The following is a 19,825-nucleotide window of genomic DNA, read 5'->3' as shown; positions in this document are numbered from 1 at the left end:
ATTTTAGTCCTCTCTGTTAGCTGGTTTCCTGTGGGCTGTGTCTGTTATCTTTCCTCTCATGCCGCGTCCAGTCTCTACTGTGATTACGCTCTTGAGGACAGGGGATATTTCTTCCTGAAGTTTGTACCTGCCTATCCTAGCCAAGGTTTCTGCTCTAAATTCTTCCCTTTTTCCTTACCTTGGTGAGATGGGCTATAAGTCTAGGACTACCACTTTTATCTTTCTTGACAAATACTTAGAGCAGGTGCAGCTCTAGCTGCTCATCTCACACTCCCTCTGGTGTAGAAGATCTGCTTGGATCTTCTTATCAGAGGCAGCCTTCTAAAGATTTTATCAGCCAAGAAGAGAAAGTTTGGCAAGCCATTACAAGAAGGGAACTAGAAACTTCTTCAAGGTACAGAACTTGTCTTGTTTATTTTTAAATTTCCAGAGCCACAAAGTGCCTAGAAATCATGGATGTTCAATAAATATTGGTTTCATTGAACATGGATTCCTCTTTTCTTCCCCCTCCCAACTTCGTGCTCAGGATCAGTGGACTCACTGTGGGTTTCTTATGAAATTACCATAAAAATAGTTTACATATAATGTCTAACATGTGATTTGTTTCAGATTAACAAAACTCCCAAAGTTTAGATTCCTTGACTAAAAAAAATATTTGTTTAGAAGTAAGGTATGGTATGTAGTTTGGGATATAAAGTATGATCAGAAATAAATGAGTTTTAAGACTATATATTAGTCAAAAACTGGCAATTACCAAAATGGCCTTCAATAGATGAGTGAATAAATTGTAGTATGGTCATGCAATGGAGTACCATACAGCAACAAGAATGATCAGTCTATGACTACACACAAAATAATGAATGAATCTCACAAATGAAATCTTAAGAGAATAAAGCCATATGCAAAAGAGTATATTGTATGAGTTCATGTGCATAAAATATATAAACAGGCTAAATTGATCTGTGCTATTAGAAATCATAAGAGTGGTTACCCTAGAGGCAGTGGTCCTCAGCTGGGGATGACTTTGTTTCCAGGAAATATTGGGCTTATTTCTTTATCTGGAGAGAGATTTTTGGTGTACCATTGATAGGGCTGCTACTGGCAGCCAGTGGGTAGAGGCCAGGAATGCTGCTAAACATCCAACAATGCACAGGACAGCCCTCCATAGCAAATAATTGTCCAGTACAAAAGGTCAGTGGTGCCGGGGTTGAGAAACCCTACCCTAGATGGCTAATGGTGGAAAGTGGGCACTAGGAAGCTTCTAGGATCTGGTAATATTATGTTTCTTGATCTATGTGCTTATTACATGTGTGTTCAATTGTAAAATTTATCAAGCTGTACACAAATGATATGTATACTTTTTATCTGTATATTATCCTCCAACAATAAGTTTTACAAGTTTTTAAAAGCTACCTATGCTTAGAAAACCTTTATTTAATAAAAATATGCCCTAGGACTCAATCAAGGGATATATTAAGTAGCTATCAGCTTACATTGACCAAAGCCATCCAGACTTAGCAGAAAACAGTCGAACTTAAAGTATAATTAAAAAAAAAAAAAAAGAAAAATGTATTATGGAAAACTCTAAAGGTTTAATGATAAAACACAAAGCAAACATTTCACTCATCAAATCTTATACAGAATATCAGGATTTGGGGTATATACTTATGACTTTAAAATGGCAACAACTTTAAAAAAAGAAGCATCAAGTGCTAATAAAAAATGCATGAATGTTTTATTTACTGGAAAATCCTTGTTGATATGTAGAAAGGAATCTGGCCACGTAGCTTAGAATCAGCATTTGTTATGTCAGCATCTGCAGAAACAGAAACATAAGAACTACTTTTAAAATGCCTTAGTGCTATCCACAGCCTCCTGCTGCAACTTTTCGTTCAGCCTGCACTTCTGCAGCATCTCCTGCTCTGCGATGAATTCCTGTGCTCTGTAAAATGTGCAAGGTTTTTTCACAGCATGAATTTCCATTGATGGAGTATTTTGAATGGGAAAGTCTCTTGTGGCTATCCTTTCCTAGTCTCACACTTGTTTATTGGGTACATTGAGGGTATATAACTTGTTTTTTTAGTTCATAGGTCTCTAATTGTGGGGAACCTCATATGGCAGAATGTAGGTCCAAAAGTCCTGGACTCTGATCCAGATAAAAGGGGGTCTCAGGAAGAGGTAAGTGTATTTTGTGTGTAGGAGGGACATGAATAATTGTAGCCAGAAAATGGAGTATCGTGGATTATTTATTTAAAAATGACCAAAATTATTTCCTTTCCTATATCTAGACCTCCATGCAATGTGACTTTGCAGCTCCTCCCATATGGAGATGGGGTCTCTTTCCCTACCCCTTTAAATTGGGGCTGGCTTTGTGAATTGTTTCAACTAACAGAATGTGGAGAAACTGACACCATGACAGTTCTGAGCCTGGGCCTCAAGAGGCCTTGCACGCTTCCACTCACTTTTTGGAACCATGCTTCTGCTGTGTGAATAAGCCTGGACTTGTCTGCTGGATAAGAAGAGACTCCATGGAAGTCAGACAAGCCATCCTAGGTCAGCCAGGCCCAGCTAATCTAGGGGGTTATCCACAGATGTATGAAGTGACTCCAGCCCAGATCAGGAAAACCATTCAGATGTGCCCTGCTCATATTGGCATCCTGCAAAATCATGAACTGAATAATTTGCAGAGATTTCTTACACATCATTTACCTTTGTTCTCAGGCAAGATTACTGTAAGCAGATTCAGCTTTTATTCTATTTGTATCAAATAGAATAAAAGTTTTACCAGTAGCTACTCTTTCTCAATTGTTCAGTGAATATTCCTGAACTAAATCATAAACCTAATTTCCCAAGTTACCTCTTGAAAGTAGTCACTTTACTGTGACTGAAGCAGTCACTCTAACCTGGGGGTGGGATGCTGTGATGGCTGTACCTGGGTCCTTTCCAGGAGCTGGGGTGATGGGGTATATTATGAGAAAGTAATGATTCCAACAGGTGAAAAAATAATGGCTGTCCAACATAGTATGCTCTGCATCTCACTGCCTCTGATGTGAGAATTCAGCTCGGGTGATGTTTTTAATTGGTTGGTCATTCATTGCACTGTAGATGCTGTCATCACCATAGATACCAGGGCCAGTCATCCATTGATTATTCTATTTGCATGATTTGAAATATGAAAGATTATTAGAAAAAAAGTCTATTTAAGATAAATTTGGCATTTTCGATACTTCGGTGTGGGGATTTCTAGATAACTTTTTTCCTACAATATTTTATCCTTGATGCATACCAGATCTTCTTTCATCCTGAAATGAAGGAAGGATGTTAATATGGTCTGGATCTGTGTCCCCACCCACATCTCACCTTGAATTGTAATTTGAATTGCAATCCCCACGTGTTGTGGGAGGGACCTCATGGGAGGTGATTAGATCACGGGGGCAGTCCCCCCATGCCGTTCTCATGATAGTGAGTGAGGTCTGGTGAAATCTGATGGTTTTACAAGGGGCATCCCCCTTCGCTTGGCACTCATTTTCTCTCCTGCCGCCCTGTGATGAGGTACCTTCTGTCATAATTGTAAGTTCCCTGAGGCCTCTCCAGCCATGTGGAACTGTGAGTCAATTAAATCTCTTTTCTTCGTAAGTTACCCAGTCTCAGGTATTTCTTCATAGCAGTGTGAGAAGGAACTAATACAGATGTGCTGGTCAATTTTATGCTGTTACATAATATGGAACGATACACATTATAGTAAATACTTCTGTTTTGTGGAAAGTAGAAGGGCATCAAGCACAAAAATGAAGAAAGAGATCTTATTAAATGCTTGAATCATAAATACAGAGAAAATTGGCAGACAATGGACAAAGTATACTATTTCCTTTAATATTATTTAATAAACTCTGTCTCCTAGCCTTTTGATTTCCTCAGGCTGACTTGTCTGACTTGTGGATGTGCGTGACTTGAATTAACTTATCCTCAAAAATAATGAAGACTAAGATGTAGGCATTGTGTATGAGTGGGCAATCCAGTGAAAAGAGCTAGTGAGTAACTTTCCAGCAGACCTTCTGTAAAAATGCTGGTTTTGTGATTGGTGATTAATTGAATAATCGCAGTGAGTAAACACTCAGGAATCAAAAAAATGAATTATGATACATCCACATACAGATACTGGAATAATCTGCAGCTGATAAAATTATATTTCTAAGGAATGTTAACTGACATGAGAAACTGTACATACTATTTTGCTAGGTAGAAAGTATTTCCAGAGATGTATCATGTCATTATTTTCCTAATATGTATGTGTGTGTGTATACACACATATATCACAAAATATTACCAGTTGAGTCTCCAAAGACAGACAATTTTGAGTGCATTTTTCTCTCTCGTGCTTCCTTATATTTTCCAGCCTCCCAGCTTTAGAATGTGTTGCTTCTGAAATTATATTAATAAAATATAAACATGCAAAATGTATTAAGAGGGTTTTGTACCACCACAGAGAAAGTCACGCTAACAAAATATTTTGCTACCAGAAAAAATTTCCCTAAATCCCCACGATGTATTTTTCTTGTATAAATTTTGGTATCCCCTTTTCAGTCTGATGGGGATATTCTTTTGAGGGCTGTCAGATCTAAGCTAAAGAAAATAATTACTGACATCTATAGAGTACACCCTATATGCTGGACCCTGTTCTAAGTATTTCTCATGCTTTAACTCATGTAATACTCACAATACCCTATGGGGTAGTAACGACTGGTTATCTATTTTACAGATAAAGAAATTGGGACACAGAGAATGTAAATGGAAATGCAGTGGAGTCAGACTCCAGAGTTCCCACTCACAAAAACTATTCCCTCTCTCCTATCTTGTGAGGAAGGACATTTTAGGTATTGCTTCATCTAGAAAGAAACGGCTCTTCAGAGAGGTAAGCAGAACTGGGAATGCAGAGCTCAGGTAGGCAGGAGAGGGCTTCGACCTTCTTCTCTTTGTCTATTCATGGAGAAATTCACCTTGGGCTTTTGGGACAGTATCTAACATATAGAAGCAAGAATGGAGAGACTCCAGCAAGCTCTTTGCCTTATAAGTTCCCTTTCATAAGGGGTGGAATACAATTTAAACGAACTAACTGATATTTCAGGGTATGATTGTCTATAAAATATGGGTTGTGCACTAAAATGAAGAGGACTTTGCTTTCATAAGATTAAGAATGACTGAGTTAGATAAAGTTAGACAAGTCTGTCGCAGGACTTCTCAGAGCCTTCATTATGCTTACACACATTTTAGTCTCTATGGAGTGAATATGGTACATACTGTTTCTCAGCTTCTTTCTACCACAAAACACCTTTCTCATGGAGTATCTTCTAATAGCTCCCCAAGTTATTGTTCCATGGAACAAAGTCTGGAAACATTAGTCTCAAATAATAACACTCTCTATACTATTTCCATTTCCCCCAGCCTTCAGTGATTATTTTTAACATCCAAGCCTTACTTCAGGTGTCCTCTGAAAACATAAGAAAATTATTTGTAACTTTGTTTGGACATATTTCTTAGAGGAAGCATTGCTAAATTTGGCTTGTTACAAAGCAAAACCTAATTCATACAGTGTTCTTGGTATGGTGAGGACTTGGAGACTCTTCTGATGACCTAAGGCCACTTTAGCTATTAATATTTTGGCAAAGCCTCTGAGTCTCAGCCAAATTCCACATCCTGGCCGAGAGAAACCACTTCACATCCCCTATGGAAATATTGCCTAGTCCCTCCCAACAGTAGTCCCTGTAGGTTTGCTGGCTCTTAATTCTCAGTCCCTTCCACATTCTTTCACAGAGACTATAGGGGATTTATGGGTTCCTTCTCTGGTGTGTAAAAGAAAAGGGAGTATCAGGGTACCATCACCTATTCTTCCTCACTATATACCTGCCACAATTTTATTCTTACTTGGTGGCAGTTTCTCCATGTTGCCACATGGAAACTAAGTAAGGCTCCCTCCTTCCAAAGTTCCAAGTAGGATGTGGAATTAAATGAAGACCACCTAAATGAGATTGAGAAGAGGCTACTCAGAGCTTGTGATAGCTAAGGAGTCAGCCACTAGCACTTGCATTTGGCAAACACGACAAGACAGGTAGGGGGGTAGGAAAGCTTTACAGTGGAAAAAAGGGAAGACTTCAGATTACCCTGATTGGCATGGGGAAACTGTAGGTAGGCTAACTAGAAGTGGGACATCCCATGAGATTGGTTTGGGAATCATATTTGGCTTTCCATAATTAGTTCTTAGTTGAAAACAGGGGCAAAAAGTAGAGAAGTTGGCAGTCATTAATCAAGTGCAAGTTGTTCCAGGCAGGTTGCTGCAGAAGTTGTGGTTTGGCTACTTGGATAGTTCCTGTAGAGGTTGTGGGTCAGAGTTCTATCATCATATATGATCTGGCCATTGTCCGTTTGTAAACTCAGTGTCTTGATTTCCCTCCTGATTATTCTTTCACTTGTAAGAACCTGAAAAATTCAGAAAAGGCTAGAGATTCAGATGTTCACTGCTCAGAGATTATTCAGTTGTCTCCATGGTCAACTGTATTGCAAGATCTTTGTGGGCATCTTGTTGTTGTATCATCATGGCAATCATCTTGATGACAGAGCAGCTACAGAGTGGCATTTTAGAATCTGGATAGACTACAACAGATTAGTATCATGCTCACTGTGACAAAAACAAGAACAATTAGGAGTCCCTATAAGACACTTTGAAACCAGAAATCCAAATTGCCCAACCTAGACCAAGTAAGCAAATCCCAAGTCTAAATTCAGGGTCTTCCAGTTACCATATCAGAGGGGATAAACCTTGGGAAGTAGGCCGTATGGCCATAAACTTCTATAGTTTTATCTTTTTTTGTGTTTATATGATGGAATTATGGTTCAATCTGTTTTTATTGAGAAATGTTTTAGGTATGGCATTTGGGAGACTGGTCTGGTTTTAGGGCCTTTTTTGACCCACACATTTATTGTGGAAAGAGGGATTCTGTAGATCCCTTTCTTGGTCAATTCAATTAGCTATTGTCATTCAGGATTTAGTATCTAGCTGAGGGTTTGACCAACAAATACACATATTGATATAGTTCAGCTGTTCAACTCTGACACGTATGCACCCAAAGGAAGTCTAAATCCTTCTATGAATAATCCTTGTCCTTGTCTGTGCTTAAGGAAATCCTGAAATATAGCTGTTAGTTTAGCTTGTATCTGAGGTTTAAATTATGCCATCGCTTACACACCTGGCTCAGGGAGGGGATGGATCTTTAGAGGCAAATTGCATTTTGGGTTCTTGAAAGGTGGAAGAAGGGAAAGTTGAAATAAGGGTAAAAGGAGAGAGATCAGAAAGATAAGAAGGAAGAGGGAGAGCTAGATATAGGGAGCAACTGGAGGACAAGGAGGGAGAGGATTTACCAGGGAAATGAGTCTATTGATAGTTTTTTTATTGCTTACATTTGTAATGTTGTTTATTACTTTTGGCCAAAGAGTGCTTTAGTAAAACAATTTTTAAATCAGAATTTCATTTAGAAGCCGCTACATACCAATCAAAAAGTGTTATCCACTGAGGTTGATAAATACTATTCTCTTTCTTTTCTAAGGCATTTCTCAAATAAACAATTTTGTTCAAGTCAAATGTCCCTGAGAGTGGCCATTCAAGGTCCAAATTATCATTGGTGAAGTTATACCACTTAGAGAAAGAAATAAAAGCATTATACACAGCAAGAGTTTCTTCTGAAGGAAGAGATGATTTAGACTTAGATGACTCACAAGAGCAGGCAACAGTCCGTTGAAAGCGATGCTTATGTACTTTGTCTCTGAGACTCCCACCTGTTGCTTGGCTGCCTCTGAACACAGACCTGATGGTCAGCACTTATACGCAGGCAGAAAATCAAAGAGAACATGCACCAAGGAGAACATTCTCTCTGGATCAAAGCTAGGCTCTCAGAACAACAAGAAAAATGATGGAAGGAGAACCTCATCCAGTTGTATTGGTGACTTGGCAAAATATGTCCGCATGGGGGCTAATTTGGTGAGAACTACAAACTCATTGGTCTGTGAAACTGGCTCTAACAATAGGCTTGTAGGGTCTATGCCGATGTTCTACCTTATGATTCTCCTTTATATGACAGACAACACTTTTAGGCAACCCTACATAAAGCAGAAGCACCAAAGAGAGTAAAAAGGGATAAAAAAAAAGAGCTCTATCCTCTGTGTTGCTGAATTCCTCAGCTATTTATTCTCAGTTTGGTGACTGGATTTTATTATTAGTTCCAATTTATCTGGCATCCTTGGTGGAATCAGGCCATTCTTTTTCATCACTGTGTTTTGAAAGTTCCCAGCTCAATTGTTGGTCCAGTATCAGAGTGTCTAGCAGCCCTGTCCTAATGGGAAATGAAGGGGAGCTGGATGTTTACAGTGGGCTTTTCACAGGATGCCCTAATGCCTAGTTATCCAACTTGTGACCAGAGGTCCCTCACATGGGGAACTTGTTTATACTGGCAAACGCCCTTGTGGCTCCTGTCTGACCCAGTTTATGCCCACCTGACCATTGCTCTGGCATTGGGAACCCAACCTTGTGATCTTTGGCAGTCCGGGAAAACTCTAAGTAGGACAGCCCCTAGTTCTTCAGATGGAAGGTAACAAATTCAATACACCGCCACAACAGGAAAAAAGTTCAAAGATTTTTTTTTTTACTTACAGATCCTGCGCAGGGTGGGTACAATGAGTTGGGAGGGTAGTCCTCTCTCTGTACCTGGGGTCACACAAGGCAGGAGTCACACAAAGAGAGAGACAGAGAGAGAGAGAGCGTGTAGCAACTATTAGCATGTATAAGGGAATAGGGTGTGTGGGTTACTTTGAGTTTGCAGTTAAATGCCTGAAAGTTCTCTTTAAAGGAAGCTGCAGGAAAGTGGAAATCCAGTCTGCTAGGTGGTAGAGATGCCTCTATGGTCTTATCTCTGGCCATTGGCTTGAGCCATTTGGGTGTGGCGTAGAACTGGAAACTGTATTGGGTGACTGAGCCCTGCTTCTGACATGAGAAAGTAAAACTTACATGCAAAGTAGATGATAAGGAAAATAAAATTATGAGAATTAATCATACCCTAGGACATAGATGACAGAAAAATCTTCAGATTTTTCTGGAGGTTGCTGGCATGGGAAGCTGGTGGTGGGCATCCTAATTGATTGATTAGTGTAGCATATTTGGCATTCTCTGTTTGGTCCTGAATTGGAAGAGGGGGACAAAAAATAGGGAAGCTGGCAGTCATTGACCATTCTGGGCTTAGTGCTCCAGGAGTTGTGGGTCAGACTTATTTTGTCATAGGTGGTCTGACCATTATCATTTGTATATTCAGTCTCTCAGGGTCTCAATGCTACTAACCCACTCTGTTTTCAGCGGTTGCCCCAAATGCTATGTTGTTTCCATTTTCTCACTAGCCTTCCACATTTCCTGTTTAAATCCCCTGGGATACAAGAGAGCGACAGTGGATCCTTGGAAGAAGCAAATAATGTCTTTTTCTCCTCACATTCCTTCCAAATTATTCTATTGCTCTCCTGAATGAAAGACTACTTCTCTCTTTTCTTCCTGTGTTATAGAAGCTTCCTCCACATTATATCCATTTCTTCCTTACTCTTGGATTACTATGTTCCAGATAAGATCCACTTTTTTTTTTCTCCTATTGTCATAATCCTGTTGGCTCTCTCTTAATGGTGGCGGTCGTAGTGGTAAAGGAGGGGTTACCAAGAGGAGAAATATCACTAATGAGCTGGAGTATCATTGCAACCAGCATAGAAATTCTTTACCGCTCAAAAAAATTTTAAAATACATACAAATTCAGGTCATCTGATTAAACAAAAAAAGTGAATATTCGGTGTGCATGAAAGTCTCTGAATGTGTTTGAATTGTAAATGTTTGTGAATGAGCATTTTCTCTGGTGTCTTCATTTATTCAATAAGTATTTGTTGGGCACTTCCTGTGTGCTAGCTTCTGTCCAGGGCACTTGGAGATATCAGTGAGTAACATAAAGACCCCTGCCCTCAGGCAACTTACATTCTAGTGAGGAAGACACACAACAAATAGTAAACAGAGTAAGAACGTTTAGTGTGTGGTAAGTGCAATGGGATAAGGAAAATGCAGAGCAAGGAGTGGAGGATCAGGAGTGGAGGGGAAGGGGGCAGGTTCATCTGACTTTTTTTCTTTGGTAATGCCTGACTTTGCCTCTTCAATAGCAAACTTACTACTAATACTCAGTGAATAAGATCATGACAATTAAACTCTCCCGCGGGATTTGAGGATTGTTATGACAAAGAGGCACACTCACACGCAAGGCCCTGGTTGAATTTCTGGGCATTCCTGTTAATTTTATTAATCCTCAGTACAGCTGTAGGTGAGTCAGCTGCCACGGATCTCAACCAGTTCAGGATTCAGAGAAGCATTGTAATCTCATTTGGTTATAGAGGTTATTAACCAAGCCTGGGCTTTGTTGTAAGAACCTGATTTACAATAAGAAAAATTGTAAGAGGAGAGAGTCACAAATCAAGATTCTATAAGTCAGTAATCATGTTTCCTTCTGTAAAATAACATTTTTATTATCAGAATCTCTCTGCAGCATCAGGGACCCTTATTGGATACCCTAGTCAGTGAATGACAAGATTCTACTATATTTCTGCATTGTCGTTCCAAGATAGAATCAACTTTACTAAAGAAAGCAGCAAAGATTTTAAAAAGCCATTATTTAGCAGGGAAGGAATAGTTGTATAATAAAATATTAATTGTTCTAAAAAAAAACTCAGAGAAAACTACCATACTTACCAGAAACAACATTTTCCCTCCACACTTCTATTTTTATTTCTATTTAGTCCAGAATGATCTGCTTTATTATCTCAAGATAGACATATGATCATATCTTTTATTTTTAAAATGAATTACTGCTGAAGAGCGGAAAATTCAGAGTTTACCTTTTGAAGCTTAGCCCAATGGTGTGCATCTTGTTTTTTCACACAGCAAGCAGAATGCGTTGAACTGTGTTTCCTATTCATCTGCTACTTCATGGTGGGACTGTTGAAGACTGGTCTTGTGTGGTTTGGATAGCCCTTGCTGGTCCGGATCACAGTGGATCCCTGTGTTGAGGGCCAAGGTTGCAGCTTGGTTTGATCACATTCCATGCTTAAGCACTGTTCCTTGGAGACTTCCAGCCACACTCTCGGGTTCTGGGCTCCCTCTCTTTCTTCCCACTCCAGTTGAAAACACCTCAGTCCTTATGTGGAGCCTATTCATAAGCTTAGCCTCCTCATTTCTCAAAGTAACTTTATTTTAGTGATCTCCTTGCCCTTCTCTGCACTGGACCTTTGTTGGGTCAAGGTCACTCTGTCCAGTTGTGTAGTCATTTGCTGCATACAGGTGTCTGGCTAGGAGGACAAATGGAGGCTGAAATTCAGCTCATCCTCCACTTGCCAACTGCATGCCCCTGAGATAAGTCCACCACCTTCTAATACATCCAGCCAGAGGGTAAGGTGGCCCTCATTCATAGAGAAGTGCTAGTAGGAACTCTAAGTGGGGTCATTCTGCTCCTCGCCAACTGGTCTTCATAACTTTAAATTTCAGGGAACAAAATTAGGGCATCCACCCACTCTTCATATAAGTTGAACCATCTTCTCTTTAGAGACCAGCTTTCAAATCTGGTAGAGATGGCCTCATCTGATTAAAAAGGTTTTGTTTCACAAGAATTCCTCTTGCCATTTTTACCCCAAGACTCAAGAGCCAAATACAATGAGTGCCTACTCACCTTGCTTTTTATATAACTAATGTTTCCTTAAGGTATCTGCCCAGATCCCCTTCATCAGGTAGGCACCCCCAATCCCAGGTGCTGTGAGTGTTGGTTGCTAATGATGCTCAATGGCCCCTTTCTTTGGAGAGTTATCTTCTGGGGGAACAGAAGCTACTTTATTCAGGAGAATCTCATCCTGACCACCCCAAATGAAGACAATGCTATTAGCCCGCTCTGGCATAAGAATGCTAAGGGCTGGTCCCACTTGCTTCAAGATGCAATTAGTTCTATGGTGAAATTCATACTCCAGAGAAATAACTCCATGGTATCATCCAGGGCTAGTTTCCAGTGAGACCACATTCTTGCTCACTCAGATCCTTCCCCTGCCTCATCCTGTTCCCATCATTCCCATTCTCCCGAGAGCATCTACTCAATAAATCCTGTGCAAATGAATCTCTCTCTTAGGCTCTGCTTCTCAGCACCTGACCTAGAATAACAAGTAAAGAAGTCTCCTCACAGCTCTCAGAGAAAAATCTAATCTGCTTAGGGATAGCTTTCTTTCTCTGTTCCTCCTGAGAAACACCATTTTCTTTCTTTCTTTTTTTTAACTTTTATTTTAGGTTCAGGGGTGCATGTGCAGGTTTGTTACATAGCCAAATTGCATATCGTGTGGGTTTGGTGTATAGATTGTTTCATCACCCAGGTAATCAGCATACTACCTGACAGGTAGTCTTTTGATCCTCGGTGTCCTGCCACCCTCCCCACCCTCAAGTATGCCAGGTGTCTGTTGTTCCCTTATTTATGCCCATGTGTTCTCAATGTTTAACTCCCACTTATAAGTGAGAGCATGTGGTATTTGGTTTTCTGTTCCTGCATTAGTTCATTCAAGATGATGGCCTCCAGCTCCATCTATGTTGCTGCAAATAACATGATCTCATTCTGTTTCATGGCTGTGTAGTATTCCATGGTGCATATATACCACATTTTCTTTATCTTTCTACTGTTAATGGGCATTTAGGTTGATTCCATGACTTTGCTATAGTGACTAGTGCTGCAATGAACATATGTGTGCATGTGTCTTTATGGTAGAATGATCTATATTTGTTTGGGTATATACCCAATAGTAGGATTCCTGAGTCAAATGATGTTTCTGTTTTAAGTTCTTTGAGAAATCACCACACTGCTTTTCACTGGCTGAACTAATTTACATTCCTGCCATCAGTGTATAAACATTCCCCTTTCTCTGCAACCTCATCAGCATCTGTTGTTTGTTGACTTTTTAATAATAGGCATTCTCACTGGTATGAGATGGTATCTCATTGCAGTTTTGATTTACATTTCTCTAATGATTAATGATATTGAGCACTTTTTTTTGAGATGGAGTCTTACTCTGTCACCCAGGCTGGAGTGCAGTGGTGCAATCTCGGCTCACTGCAACCTCCACCTCCCAAGTTCAAGCAATTCTCTTTTCTCAGCCACCCAAGTCTGGGATTATGGGCACTCACCACAATGCCCGGCTACTTTTTGTATTTTTTGAGAGATGGGGCTTCACCATGTTGGCCAGGCTGGTCTTGAACTTTTGACCTCAAGTGATCCGCCTGCCTCGGCCTCCCAAAGTGCTGGGATTACAGGCGTGAATCACCACGCCCGGCCTGAGCATTCTTTACATGTTTGTTGGTCATGTGTGTGTCTTCTTTTGAAAAGTGTCTGTTCATGTACTTCGCCCACTTTTTAATTGGGTTATATCCTTTCTGTTTGTCAATTTTCTTAAGTTCCCTATAGATTCTGGATATTAAACCTTTGTCAGTTGTGCAGTTTGCAAATATTTTCTACATTCTGTAGGTTGTCTGTTTACTCTGTTTATAGAAACACTATTTTCTTAAGAAAAGAAAGAATGCCATGCCCTGCTAAGTGTTTTGTTTTGTTCCACATAGATATATATGTAGATACAGGCATATATATGTAACAAAGCAAAATACTTTGTTTTGTAAGGGAACAAGTAGTTTTTATACATATAAGTACTATAGTATATGCTATATACTATAGCCTATAGTATATGCTATTTTATAATTAATCCCTCAACTCCCACCTTGAACCTGGCCAACTTACTTTAGACTGTGGTCAACTTTCCGCATATCAGTATGTGTAGATTCACCTTTCTAATAACTGTATGGAATTCCTTATTTTAAGCTGTTGCCAATTCAGACTTGAAAGTGTTTGCATTTTTCAGTATTATAATTTATGTAGAAAAGGTCATGTACAAACCTTTTTGTACCTTGTGCTAGTATTTTGGTAGCACAGAGTTCTAGAAATACAATGTATGGCTCAAACAGTTTGTATGTCTTAGACTAAGCTGACCTCCAAAAATCTCCCACCAATAGAATTTGAGAATACTTATTTCCCCATATTTTTACCAATGTAAATATTTTCAATCTTGTTTTCCTTTTAAAATTATAATTAACAAAATGTGTTTTAATTTTCACTTTATGCATTACTGGGAAGGTTGAGCATCTTTTCTAAGTTTGTGGATTATCTGTGCTTTACCTCTGTGTGTGGACTAGTCACATCCTTTGCTCATTTTTTACTGGCTGTTTTGTCAAGCTGATATATCTTAAGCTGTTCCAGTTCTCAGAGTATATATGACATCCCTCCCTGACTTCTAGTGCTGCTCCTCATTTACTCTTACTTTTATCCTTTTATTATGTGACAAGGATTTAGGGAGGAAAGTATAGTTGTCACTGTTGGTGCCATTCCAGATGCCCTTTCCTGGGCTTGTGCCCCTTTCCCAGTTGGTGTAAGTGTTGGCACCTAATAGCTCATGACTACCTCTTTCAGATAATTGCTTTCAGCTAAACAGAAGCCACCTTGCATGGGAGAATGTGCTCCAACCAGGGGCAGCAGGTAGATCATGACTGATTTACCAGGATTACAAAGGCCATCCCTTTGCCTCGAAGGGGGTAACTGTGTAGTATAATTCATCCTTTGAAGCTCCCTATGGGCTCAGGCTGAAACGGACCCCTTTTCAGACCACTTCCCCTTTATGCTTGCCTCCCTTCCTTTTTCCCTTGAGCACCTACTCAATAATTCACACGTCCTCAGATTCCTGTCTCAGACTCTGTTCCCGAAGAACCTAACCTAAAACAGGCAGTGATATAAATGCATGAGCTCAGAGAAACATCTGATATAAACATCAGTAACCATTTCTTTTTGTGTGGACAATACAAAGTGGTGTACTTGTATGACAAAATGGAATGTTTTAGTCAGTGCTGACTTAATTATCTAGCCTCATTAAAAAACAGAAATAGATTTGTGTGTATAAAAGCCATGACAGGATGTCATGTTGAGATTATATAAGGCCCAAATCTGCCTAATATTTGCAGGATGGTAGAGAAAGGACCATTCTATATTCAGAGATCTTATCTAGGCTTTATATGGTAGTCAGGAGGGCAGCCTGCCCAGGAGGACATCAGAAACCACAGACCTGCTGTGTACTCTGCACTCTGGAACTTTTCTGTATCTTGAGGATAAAAAATTTTACAGATTGCATATCGTCTTTATTATAGTTGTCACAATATTCCTGGATATTTTTGTGCATGACATGCTTTCTGCATGTGTAGTTGATATGAGGCCAGGGTGGGAATTACCCTCTTCCACAAATATCAATTGAAAACCTTGCTCACTATAAAGAAGTTTCAAACTATAGACTTGAATACAGTATTATAAGATGTACAATATACCATATTATTATGGTCCTGGATGTACCTCTTCCAATTGCAAGTGGAGAAATGTATTGATTTTTAATTCACCTTTAAAAACTTTTTAAAATTATGAAATATTTAAAGATTCACAGGAAGTTACACAAAAATGTACAGGAAGCTCCCATGCAAACTTTTACCCAACCTCCTCTAATGTTAACATCTTGCATAACCATAATATAATATCAAAACAAGGAAATTAACATTTGTAAAAGCCACAGAGCTTATTCAGATTTCAACAGTTACATAAGCTTCCACTAGTATGTGCACGTATATAGTTCTACACAATTTTATCACATATGTGGCTTCAAGTAACTATGACCACAATCAAGAGACGGAACTGTACTGTTACTACAGGACCCCTCGGTCTACTGTTTTATAGCCTTACCTGCTTCCTGTTCCACCCACCCCTATCCCCAACACCTGGTAACCACTAGTCTGCTCTCCATCTCCATAAGGTCATTATTTCAAGAATGTTATACAAATGGAACCAGAGAGGATATAGGCTTCTTAGATTGCTTTTTGAAAACACAACAAAATGCCCTTAAGATCCATCCAAGTTGTTGCATTATCAATAGTTTGTCTTATATGTGAGTAGTATTCCACAGTATGGAGATTCCTTAGTTTGTTTAACTATTTACTTTTGTATAGTTTCTAGTTTTTCTGTCATGAATAAAGCTGTTAGGAACATTCTTGTACAAACTTCTGCATGAATGGAAGTTTTCATTTCTCTAGGATAAATGTCCAAGGGTTCAACTGCTGGATTGTATGGTTAGTCTGATCTTAGTTTTAAAAGAAATGGTCAAACTATTTGCTGGAGTGGTTGAATCATTTTACATTCCCACCAGCAATGTATAAATGACACAATTTCTCTGCCTCCTTGCCAACATTTGGTGTTGTCACTATTTCTTTTACACATTTCGATAGGTGGGTGGTATCGATAGCTCATTATAGCTCTAGTTTGCATTTACCTAATGGCTAATGATAGTGAACATCTTTTCATGTGCTTATTTCCCAGCAATAAGTATATACTATCTGGTGAAATATCTGTTCATTTTTTTTCTCTATTTTCTAATTGGATTGATTCAGTGGAGTATCTCTTCATTTTTCTCCCATTTTCTAATTGGTTGGTTTGTTTCCTGTTGAACGTTAAGACTTCCTGTGTGGAATGCTTGTACACATTGGGAGTGTAAATTAGTTCAACTATTGTGAAAGACAGTGCAGTGATTCCTGAAAGAACTAAAAACAGAAATACTATTCAATCCAGCAATTTCCATTACTGGGTGCATACCCCAGGGGATATAAATTGTTCTATCATAAAGACACATGCACACATGTTCATTGCAACACTATTCACAATAGCCAAAACATGGAATCAACCTAAATGTCCATCAATGATAGACTGGATAAAGAATATGTGGTACATATATACTGTGGAATACTACGCAGACATAAAAAAAGAGATTATGTCTTTTGCAGAAACATGGATGGAGCTGGAGGCCATTATCCTTAGCAAACCAATGTAGGAACAGAAAACCAAGTACTACATGTTCTCACTTATAAGTGGGAGCTAAATGATGGGAAGACATGGACACATAGAGGGGGACCACACACACTGGGGCCTATTGGAGGGTAGAGAGGGGAGGAAGAAAAGGATCAGGAAAACTAACTAATAGGTACTAGGTTTAATGGGTGATGAAGTAATCTGTATAACAAACCCCCATGACACAAGTTTATCTATATAACAAACATGTACCCCTGAGCTTAAAAGTTAAAAAAGGAATTCTTTGTGTATTTGAAATACAAGTCCTTTGTCAGTTACATGATATGAAAATATTTTCTTCCAGAATGTAATTTATCTTTTTGTCCTCTTAATTGGGTCTTTCACAAAACAAACATTTTAAATTATGATGAGGTCCAACTTATAAATTTTTCTTTTCACTTACTTTTTAGTCAACAAATAATTATTGAATATCAACAGTTTATTAAGATATTGTTCCAGGCACCCTGTAGAGATCACAGATGTGACATAGCTTTAACTTCAAGGTACTTAGAATCTAGTAGGGGAGATTGGAGATCTATGCAAATAACTAATACTACATAGCAAGTGCTAAGTGACATGGAAGAGGTCCAGATACATTTTTGGCTGATAAGGAAGTAGTGAGTGAAAGCTTTATTTCACCACTTATATGCCAGAAATGTCACAAAATAGCGTAGAATGTTCATTTATAAACTCATTTTCCAGGTTGAAAATGATAGTTTTAAAATAAGTAACATATAATAAATCTCATGTACAAAATGATTGCACATACATTGTATCAATTAATAACAATCTTACAGGGTGGTGGAGAGGATTACAACATATTTTATATGTGAAAAAATCTTGGATTCAGCCAAGTTAAGCAACTTGCCCAAGGTCATGCAGCCAGGAAGTGGTGAGTTCAGACTGGCACCTCAGTCTTGTGATTAATGCTCTTTTAATTCTACCCAGAATCCTCCTGAGACATGTCCTTTTCTTGCTAGTATAAACTCATCAATCTTCTGGCTAAGAAATGAACTGTCTGATTCGCATTTTAAAAGAAGACGTGGTACAGTTCCTTGTGCACACAAATGTCAAAGAGCTCTTATTGATAAAGCAAGAATCCATTAAAACTCTTACGGTGGTCAAGATCTTGCAGAAAATGGAAAAACAAGCGCTGCCTGTGAGTCATGAGGTGATGCTATGGCTGGATTCAACGACATTTTGCTGGATGACTGCTCAGGATGGGGGAATTGAAAACATAGCGTTTTAGGTCATTTTGTGCCAGGCACACTGTTATCCAAAATCATCTTCAGATGCCAAACCTTTCACGGGGAACATTAAAAAGCAGTCAGTATTAGTGCTAGTGAAGAAGGAAAGGTGGGCCTGTTTCTAACCCAAAGGACTACCTACCAGTAGGAAACGGGCTCGTTTTCATTCCTCTGTCTCTGGGCTTCCATCTGTATTTTCTTCCTGCCTTATTTGTGACCTTGCTCAAATCACTTAACTATTCTGTATTTATTTGTCTTTCTTTTAAAGTGTTTATAACTCAGGTAAGATGTTAGGACTTTGATTCTGAGAGTCTGTAAAGAAGTGGATTGACTAATTAAGTCAGCTTTGCAAACATCTGCATAATGCCAAATCAACTTTGAACCCAGCACCCAATCATGTCATGATGCAACCCCTGTGGGGCCCATGTGGAAAGTAACCCTTTGACATTCTGCATTCAAACATTTATCCTGTTGGCCTGGCATCCAGCTGAAAAAGCTGAAATCTTCACTGGATCTGGACATAAATGAATTCCAGTGTTTATATGTGGCTTACTATGTACCAGTTGGGAGACATGTGTAGGAAAGTATGTGAGCTGTGGTAAACTTTTCAGCTGATTTACTCCAACCACTGTGTCCATCTTACTGTCTTTGCTATTCACAAACATAGCACTCCAGTCTTTACACTTCTCAAGGGCTGGACTTAATGTTTGGAGCAAGACAAATAAGTTTTCCTGGGCAACTTAATGTGTACTGTGGAAGGGAAGAATTGCCTCATTCTTAGGTGCTGGCCACTGAGTAGAAGATAATTCTGGAGCTGTCAGATGCCACTACACTAAGTAAGTCAGCTTAATAATAAAACCCAAGGGGGAAAGCAGAGAGGAGTAGTGGAGAAAGAGGGAAGAGAGACAGCAGACAAACTAGAGAGAGGCTGAGACTATAGTTCTACTTCTACTGACATCACCTGAATCCCTGAATCTAAAGGTGCCTGACATTACACCTACATCTGGACTTTGCATTTAAGTGGGCCTACGTATTTCTTTTCATGTCTAAGCCTTTTAGAGTTGGGTTTCTGCCACTTATAACTAAGAGTTCTTGAGACCTCTTAAATAAGTTATAATAAATCCTATTCAGTAGAATATCATATAGCTGGAAGAAAAGAAGGAAGGAAGGAGGGAGGGAAGGAGGGAAGGAGAGGAGGGAAGGAGAGAGGAAGGAAGGGAGGAAGGAGGAAGAAGAGAGGGAGGGAGGGAGGGGGGAGGGAGGAAGAGAGGGAAGGGAGGGAGGAAGGAAGAAGGGGAAACTCCTTGTAATGATAGGGAATGATTACATGATACATTGTCGAGGGGAAAGGCCAATCGACATGTTATTATAATTTGCACTTATTGATTGCAACAATTCAGAACAATGAACATCATTTAACATAAGTTTATTTTGACTGTCCAGATGGATTATCAACTCCTGAACATTCTTATCCTATTATTTTTTTCTCCCCTCCATAGCAATCAACAGGCTCAC

The sequence above is a fragment of the Theropithecus gelada genome, chromosome 2, assembly GCF_003255815.1.
Source record: "Theropithecus gelada isolate Dixy chromosome 2, Tgel_1.0, whole genome shotgun sequence".
In the NCBI taxonomy this organism is placed as follows: domain Eukaryota; kingdom Metazoa; phylum Chordata; class Mammalia; order Primates; family Cercopithecidae; genus Theropithecus; species Theropithecus gelada.
The sequence above is the reverse complement of the archived record's forward strand: the minus strand, read 5'-3'. Positions refer to the sequence as shown.